This window comes from Tachysurus fulvidraco, chromosome 22 (genome assembly GCF_022655615.1).
Source record: "Tachysurus fulvidraco isolate hzauxx_2018 chromosome 22, HZAU_PFXX_2.0, whole genome shotgun sequence".
NCBI classification, from domain to species: Eukaryota; Metazoa; Chordata; class Actinopteri; order Siluriformes; family Bagridae; genus Tachysurus; species Tachysurus fulvidraco.
This window is the reverse complement of record NC_062539.1, coordinates 79,246-87,994: the sequence shown is the minus strand read 5'-3', so window position 1 is coordinate 87,994 and position 8,749 is coordinate 79,246. Positions and strand designations below refer to the sequence as shown.

The 8,749-nt window shown below is 46.6% G+C and overlaps 1 protein-coding gene across 1 annotated transcript in view; it reads right to left on the bottom strand.

Moving 5' to 3' along the window:
* gpr55a (G protein-coupled receptor 55a) overlaps positions 1 to 4,785 on the bottom strand; it is an 11,366-nt gene extending 6,581 nt beyond the window's left edge. The window contains exon 1 of the mRNA XM_027142464.2: positions 4,561 to 4,785. The gene's annotated coding sequence lies outside the window, so the exon portion shown is untranslated. The remainder of the gene's footprint in view (positions 1 to 4,560) is intronic.
* Between the last annotated feature and the right edge of the window lie 3,964 nt (positions 4,786 to 8,749).

Here is an 8,749-nt window from a genome sequence, read left to right as displayed (position 1 = left end):
ACTAAAAGCTCCCCCTTGCCCATCATAGGCATCCCACATGCACTGGATCAGGCTTACAGGGCTTTTTTTAGTATTTGCTTTTTGCGCGCCTTCGATCACCCCCAGAACACCCGCTGCCAACCCACTCACGTTTTTCTTTTTCGATTTTCACTTCAGGAGTCAAGTTAAATACTCTTCGCCGGGGTGTGGGATAAAATCCACCCCACCCATCCTCCACTTCATCAATACAAATATACTCTCTTCTTCCCAAAACAGACCCCCCCCCCCCCCGCTGAGTTAGCCGCTGGAAACCTTAAGAGCAACGACTCCCGATCTCATCCCCTCCGGCGGACCGCGGCCAACTTCGCGCGCGGGGTGGGAACACAAGTCTACTTCTTTTGCCTGTCGTCCGACTTGCGCTATCATCTCCCCCTTCCCCCCGTTCATACTTTTCCTTCCACGACTAGCTTTTTTCTCTTTATCGCCCCAATCCTCTCCCCTCCCTTTCCCGCTTTGTACTTCATTTTTTGCTCTTTACTCTCTTCGATCTCGTTGCTCTTCGGCAGTTGGCACAGCTTTTCTTTTTCAGGTAGGTCGTCTTCTCCACCCGATGCTCTTACCACCCTCGTATTCTTATTCTTCCTCTCCCGCCCTGCTTCCCACAGTGTATTGAGGGACTCTCATCCCTTCCTTCCAGCGCGTCTTGGGGAACTAATTCAGCCCCACGAGCCCTCCCCATTTGCCACTTTTTTACCCTCTTTATTCCCCACCCTTGGTCCAACTTTTTTATTTCACCTCTATGTGTCACTCATATCTTATGCAGGTTGCTTTTTTGAAACTCCCCCGCCAGTCAACTCATCCCTTTTTTCATTTCCCTAGCATCTCACCGGACTCCCGTCACCAGGGCCCAGGGAATAACACTCAGACTGTCTAAGTACTGCTTACCCCGGCTCCCTCAGCTCAAGAAAAGAAATACGGCAGAGCAGTGTCCCGTCTTGCGGCCTAGCCTTATTCCACGATCTCCTTGGTAAGCTCTTTCTTGTTTCTTTCTCGTCTTCACCTTTGTATTTCCCTTTTTCCTTTTCCTTCCTCGCTGGTCGCTCCTTTTCTCCTATCTAATGTCTCCCGATCCCATATTGCTCATATGTCCTGTCTCTTGGCCCGCTTTTCTGTTCACGGTGTGTGTGTCTTCACTGCTTGTTGTATGGTGTTCACGGGGTGGGTGGGGGTGAAAGGGGGGTGGGGGTGTGAAAGGATGGGGGGTGGGGGTAAGGGGGGCCGGCAGTAGGTGGGTGGTTAACGCGTGGTAGTCGTGGGTTGGGTTCACGGGGGGTGTGTGTGTGGGTTAAAGTGGGTGTGTGTGTTTATTGTTTACTGGTGTGTGTGTGATTCACCGGTGTGTGTGTGTCACGGTGTGTGTGTGGTTCACTGCATGTGTTTGTGCACTTTGGATGGGTTAAATGAATGAGAAGGGTCACGTGCTTATCAGTAGGTCACGTCACATCACGTCACACTTCAAGCTCTACTTAGACCTGAAGCATAACCCAGCGTCTCAGGGACAAAAGGTACAAACATCTAAAACTTACAGTGTGAGAAACAACCAACAGTTACAAATCCAAGCAGAGGACCAGAGCAAACAAGGATAAGACACACACTCACTCATCTCCCCTCTAGACGAGTACGACAGAGCCTGGAAAGAAAAAGAGCGAGAGAGACATTAGAGATAGAGAGATATAGATAGGCAGAAAAAAGAGAGAGAGGGAAAGGAGAGCAGAGAGAGAGAGAGAGAGAGAGAGAAGAGAGTAGTAGAGAGTACGAGAGAGAGACGAGAGAGGGAAAGAACAGAGAGCTAGAAGACGTCGAAAGACGAACGAGAGAGAGAGAGAGACGGAGAGCAGGAGAGCAGAGAGATGGGACGAGAGGAAACCAGAGAGAGGAAGAGAAATGAGAGATGAGCACAGTCATCTTATTCGTCCCTTAAGATTTCTGAAGCGACAGCAGAGAGAGTGGATACGAGACGAGGACAAAAATAGTCAATCAAAGAGAATTAATCCAAGTAACAAAAACACACTCAGAGAGAAGAGAAGAAAGCAGCAGAGAGGGAACGTAGCAGCGAGGAAGGACAGGAGAGAGTAGAGAGAAGTGACGAGAGTAACAGAGAGAGAGAGAGATGGGAAAAAAAGAGGAGAGAAAGAAGAGAAGAGAGAGAGGAGAGAGAAAGAGAGAGGGAGGCAGAGAGAGGAGAGACGAGAGGCAAAAAAAGAAGAGACAGAGAGAGAGAGGAAAAAAGAGAGAGAAAAAAAAGCGAGGACAGATGAGGAGCAGGAGAGAGAGGAGAGAGCAGGAAGAGAGAGAGCTAGAGAGAGATGAAATAGACAGGAGAAAGAGAGATCGAGGGCAGAAAGAGAGACGAGAAGGGAGAGAAGACAGTTTTAGGAAGAGAGAATAGAGAGGAGCGGAGAGATGAGCAGGAGGAAGACAGACAAGAGAGCAGAAGAGTAGAGAGAGAAAGAGAGATAGAGAGAGAGAGAGATCGCCAGTAGCGAGAGAGACAACAAAGGCGAACGAGTAGAAGAAAGAGAGAGACAGAGAGAGAGAAGAGGAGAGAGTGAAGAAGCAGAGGATAGAGAGAAAGAGAGGAGGATGAGAGCGAGAGGAAAACTGAGAGGAAACATAAAAGAGATCGAAAGCGAGAAAGAGAGAGAGAGAGAGAGAGGAGAGAAGACAGAGTATGAAGAGCGAGATAGAGGAGATAGAGAGAGGAGAGAGAGAAGAGAGAGAGGAGAGCAAGAGAGGAGGAGATAGAGAGGGAAGCGTAGAGCAGTAGAGGGAGAGATGAGAGAGGAGAGATGGAGAGTAGAGTAGCGATGAGAAAAGCAGAGAAAAGTGAATCCCTCACTAGCGCCCTCCCGCCCTAAATAACGCACTCACTCATCAATCAATCACTACCTCCTCGCACTCACTCTCTCTCTCTCACACACACTCTCTAACGAGATAGCGCGACACTCTCTCGTAAACACTGCTCTTTCTTTGCGATCTCGCATCTCGCCCGTCAAAGCTCTCTATACTCTCGAGTCTCTCTCTCTCTCTCTAGCTCTCTCTTTCTCTCTATCTCGCACTCTCTCTCTCTCCTCCCTCCCTCAGGTTCTCACCACTCACTGCATATCAATCAACTCACTCACCACGTGTCTCTCTGATCTCTGTCATTCTCGCGCCTGACTCTCTCGCTATCTCTCATGTACGTGTACGTCCCTGCCTCCTGTTGCGCGCGGTGTGTCTTGATTCGTGTCCCTCACTCCCCTTCCGCTCCATGCGCGTGTGCCCGTGTGTGATGCGCCTCTGCAGTGTTGTGCTAGTCGTGACACATGGTCTCGGTCCGTGGCCACGGCCATTAAATAAATCTTTATTGTGATTTAATTCTGTTGGACTACATTCATTTCTCCACTTGTTAGATTTTGTGTTTCATTTCTGCTGTTTGTTTTATTTGGCCTGTGTGAGCTGGATGTTGGTGTTTAACTGGTTTAACACTAAATACTGTAAAAGCTCACTCTCTGGGTGTCCTGCTCTCTGGGACGAGTCTGACAGGTGGAACCAGAACTGTTCTTTTCTGAATATCAGCTAGAGGAGGAAACCTGCCCAGTTCCACCCTGCAGCCCACATTTGGGACATTTCTATGGATTCCCAAGAGGTTTTTGTAGAATTCACCATGGAAGGTTTCAGGTGGACTTTTGTCAGGTGGAAACATCATTAAGTTTGGGGCTCCAGATGTTGTTGGTTTAATGATGTTTAATGCTCTCTCTCTCTCTCTCTCTCTCTCTCTCTCTCTCTCTCTCTCTCTCTCTCTCTCTCTCTCTCTCTCTCTCTCTCTCTTCTAATGCTGAATACTGTAAGAATTTATAACTATCTGTTTGTCACCCAGAAGAAATATTTATATTTTTATAAAAGTAAAATTGAATTAAATTCTAATTCTTCTTTGTAAAGTAAAACACACTTCCAGACGTGATCCTGCCACAGACCCAGGGACAGTGCAGTGGGTCGCACTTCTTTATCTATTCAGTCCCATTTTATTTGTATACTGCGTTTAACAACACACACGTCACAAAGCAGTTTTACGGGAATATAAAAAATAAGAATTTATGTTACATTTTCTAATGTCAGCTTAATTCTAATTATTTCTGATTAGCATCTAAAAACATGAGAGTTAAATCTTTATAACGCTAAGTGTAGATATGATGCAGGTCTGAATTTATAATAATTTTATGTAAAGTCACAAGCACATGTCGAGTCTGTGCCTCTGAGTCTGTTCAACTCGATTGTTTAGTTTGTTTATATTTGCAGTTTATGTTCAATTTAATTAAATAATGACTGTAATAGGATGATGATGATGATGAGTATTATTATTATTATGTTATTAATTGAGATTAATGATTGTTTTCTGTTACGATCTTTAGCGCTTCTCACTGTAGACTCACATGTGAGCAGCATAACGGACTTTTATATTGATATGAACTTCATCATATTTTACTATCTGTATATAATTATAATTAATATGTAAATATATGTACAATATGAGCCACTTACCTGAAAATGTTTCCCTCCAAAATACAAAACTGCCATCAAAGAGAAACAACTTCTGAGTCTTTACTTCCTCATTGATTCTTTGTGTCAGAGAATTGTGAATTGTGAGACAGAAAGAGAAGTACGAGAGAGAGAGTGATTGAACTATGGTTTCCGTTTCCTCCTCATTACAGTGACCTTATTTTAATGTAAAACAAACACCAGTGTACACACACACACACACACACACACACACAACAACACACACACACACACACACCAGACCTCCCCCTTAAACACCATCTCACACACACACACACACACACACACACACACACACACACACACACACACACACACACACACACACACACAAATCCAGCTGTTGATTCCTTTATTATAAACTCATAATGTACCATATTTTGTAATTTTTTTGCAGCTGATTTGTGGGAAAATTATCAGAATAAAAACAAATAAATGAACAAACAAACAAACAAACAAACAAACAAATAAATAAAATAGTTAAAAAAAAAGAATAAAATAGATTAAAACCAGTCATGTTGAACACATGCTGTCATGTATTTTACTTTAAGAGAAAGAGAAAAATGACAGTAATCAGGTGATGGACAATGTACATTATGTGTAAAGTGCAGACAGGGACTCCAGCAAGACATCTAGCTATGACATCATAATTAAAAGGTATAGAGCCAGCAGGTGACACAGACATGAGGACTTCCTGGGATGTAAAGTGTCCCATCATTCTACAGTCCGTAAACCTGAGTGATAGTGGTAAGGAGTTACATACATCAGCCATGCCTAACAGGCAGGGGAGGAGGTCAGGCAGGCAGGGGAGGCTCTGGATCATCACTAATTAACTAGGCCTGTACTTAAACTATGTGCTATGCTGCATGAAATGAGAGCAGCACCTTCCTGAGTGGGATGGACACCGTCCCTAACAGGCTAGCCTTGCCCTCAGCATTGCCCATTTATCTATGAAGCCCACCTTGTTTTTGCAGCACCACCTGGACATCCAGCAGTTCAGTGACCATAACCTGCTGTAAGCTACATCACCACACCACATTGGTATGGGGTCAGAGCATACTACAGCATCGGACATTGTCTTCGCTAAATCTCTGACTGACAAAGGCACATATTGTTATCTCCTACATGGAAAACTACCTTCGAGTACCTATGCTTGCCTAAGACCCTAAGATTGCCTGCTATGTCCGGCTCCCTGTATACACCTAATGTAACGTACAGAAGACAATGAACGAACAGATGAAATCAAAACCAGTGTTTATTTATAGTACAGGTCTGAGGTAAAGTTGCAAAGCTTGGAGACGTGGTGAAGGACGCTTTGCCCGTGCTCCGATAAACACACGCTTGATAAGGAGTTGAATCTGGTCAGGTGCAGATCAGGATCTGGAATGCTACTGAGAAGAAGAATGAGAGAGTCGAGTTAGTAAGCATAGCATACGAGACTGGACGGTGAATGAAGGTGAGAGCGTGGCTTAAATAGTCTGTGAGCAATTAGTGTTGAGTGACACCAGGTGATGATTATCAGAACTCCGGTGATTGAGATCTGAAGGAAGTGTCGTGAGAACCTGGCGTATCCGTGACAGCACCCCCCCACCCCCCCCCGAGGGTTCGCTCCTGAGGACCGTAGCGATCTATGGCGCCAGGGAGGACGACAGGATGCGCTTCGTGGAACTCACGTAGGAGCTCTGGGTCTAAGATGTCTGTCCTCAGCACCCATGACTGTTCCTCTGGGCTGAACCCTTCCCAGTCCACTAGGTACTCGAGGTGTCCTCGACGGCGCCTGGAATCCAGAAGTGTAAATTGTTTGGTCATCTTCTAGAGGGGGGGGGGGGTTCTGTGGAGGAGGAAGAAGATATAGGTGAGTGGTATGGCTTGAGACAGGACACGTGAAATACGGGATGTATGTGATAGTGTGAGGGAGCTGAAAGGTCACCGGGTTGATTTCCCGGGTGATGGAGAATGGTCCGATGAACCGAGGACTGAGCTTTTTGCAAGGCAGGCGAAGGCGTATGGTGCGTGTAGATAGCCAGATTTTATCTCCCACCTGGGATGCTGTTCTCCGTCGTGCATCTGCATTAGTCTTTTGTCGTTGAATGGCACTTCGGAGTTGGGTGTGCACGGTTTCCTAGACCCTCTCGCTCTCCCGAAACCATTGTTGGACTGACTCTACCTCTGATGGTTCTTCGGTCCACAGGAATAGCGGGGGTTGGAAGCCTAGAACACATTGAAAGGGAGTAAGACCGGTGGTTTGTTGGCGTAACGAGTTCTGTGCATACTCAGCCCATGGGAGGAATTGCCTCCAGGAGTTCTGATGCTGGTGACAGAATGTCCGCAGAAATCGGCTCACCTCCTGGATCTTACGCCCCGTTTGTCCATTAGTTTGCGGGTGATAGCCTGAAGAGAGACTGACAGAGATTTTTAGAAACCTGAAGAAAGCTTTCCAGACTCTGGAAATGAACTGGGGGCCCCGATCTGAGACAATGTCCTCTGGGAGCCCGAAATGGCAAAATACTTTCTGGAATAGCACCTCGGCGCTCTCCATAGCTGTAGGAAGACCTTTCATCGGGATGAGCTTTAACATTTTTGAAAAACGATCTACAATGACAAAAAAAAATTAGCTTGGGAGACCGGCAGATCGGTGGCAAAATCTACTCCTAAATGCGACCATGGACGACGAGGAACGGGGAGAGGTAGGAACTTGCCACACGGAAGCTGTCTGGGTGTCTTCACCATTGCACAATCCCGGCAGCCCTGGACAAAACGGTTCAGATCCTGCCTCATATTGGGCCACCAGTAGCGCTGCAGCAGCACGGTGACAGTCTGGTTCACACCGGGATGTCCCGTGCCTGGAGACGAGTGACTCTTTTCAATCAATGTGGTCCTGAGTGAATGAGGGACGAACGTACGTCCAGGCGGACACTCTGGAGGAGGTGATGGAGTGTCTGGGATCTCATCCTCCTCACTTCATTCAATTGGGCATGTGAAGATTTTATCCGCTAGGATGGGCTCGGGAGACAGCTTTTCTTCTTCTGGTGAGAATCTCCGTGATAGTGCGTCTGCTAGTCCATTCTTTGAACCTGGTTGAAGTTAAACCGTGTAAAGGATAGAGCCCACCTGGCATGTCTAGAGTTCATTTCTTTGGCTTCCTTCAAGTACTGGAGATTCTTATGATCTGTGATCACGATAAACGGATGTCTGGCTCCCTCGCGCCAGTGTCTCCACTCTTCCAGTGCCATTTTTATGGCTAACAGTTCACGGTCGCCGATATCATAGTTCTTCTCGGCGAACTGAACTTGTATGAATAAAAGGTGCATGGATGATGAGCGAGGGATTTGCCTGTCCTTTGTGCCGGAACCGCGCCCATGCCGGTGGAGGATGCATCCACCTCTACTCGGAAAGGTTTCGTGGGGTCTGGCTGAACCAGTACTGGCACTTCGCAAAATGCCCTTTTTAGTCTCTCGAATGCGATTTGCATGTCTGGAGTCCAGATGAGTTTCTTAGGGTTTCCACGAAGCGCCGTGGTGAGTGGAGTAATGATGAGACTGAAGTCCCGAATGAAGCGACGGTAGAAATTCGTGAATCCCAGGAATCTTTGGAGCTCCTTTATAGAGCTGGGTGGTGGCCAGGTTGTGATCGCTACCACCTTTTTATCGTCCATGCTGACGCCAAGTTCTAATACATCATACCCCAGGAACTGGATCATTTTCTGGTGAAATTCACATTTCTCGGCCTTCAGATAGAGAGAGAGTGATTGCGAAGACGTCGCAATACTTCACACACATGGTTATAATGGTCTTTGGTGTTTCTCGAATAGATGAGGATGTCATCAATGTAAACCATGACGTACTTGTTGAGAATGTCTCGGAAGATAGAATGCATGAAATCCTGGAAGACGGCAAGGGCATACGGCATGACCAAATATTCGTAGTAGGGGTCACGAAGGCAGTTTTCCATTCATCCCCTTGATGGATCCGGATGAGGTTGTATGCACTACGAAGGTCAAGTTTAGAAAATATGGTTGCGCCACGGAGTGTTGTTGAGATATGTTGTTGAGTCCCCTGTAATCAATACATGGGCGCAGGCCCCCATCCTTTTTGGAGATGAAGAAAAATGGAGATGCGACAGGAGAGGTGGAAGGCCGAATGTAGCCCTGAGCGAGAGCTTCCTGAATGTA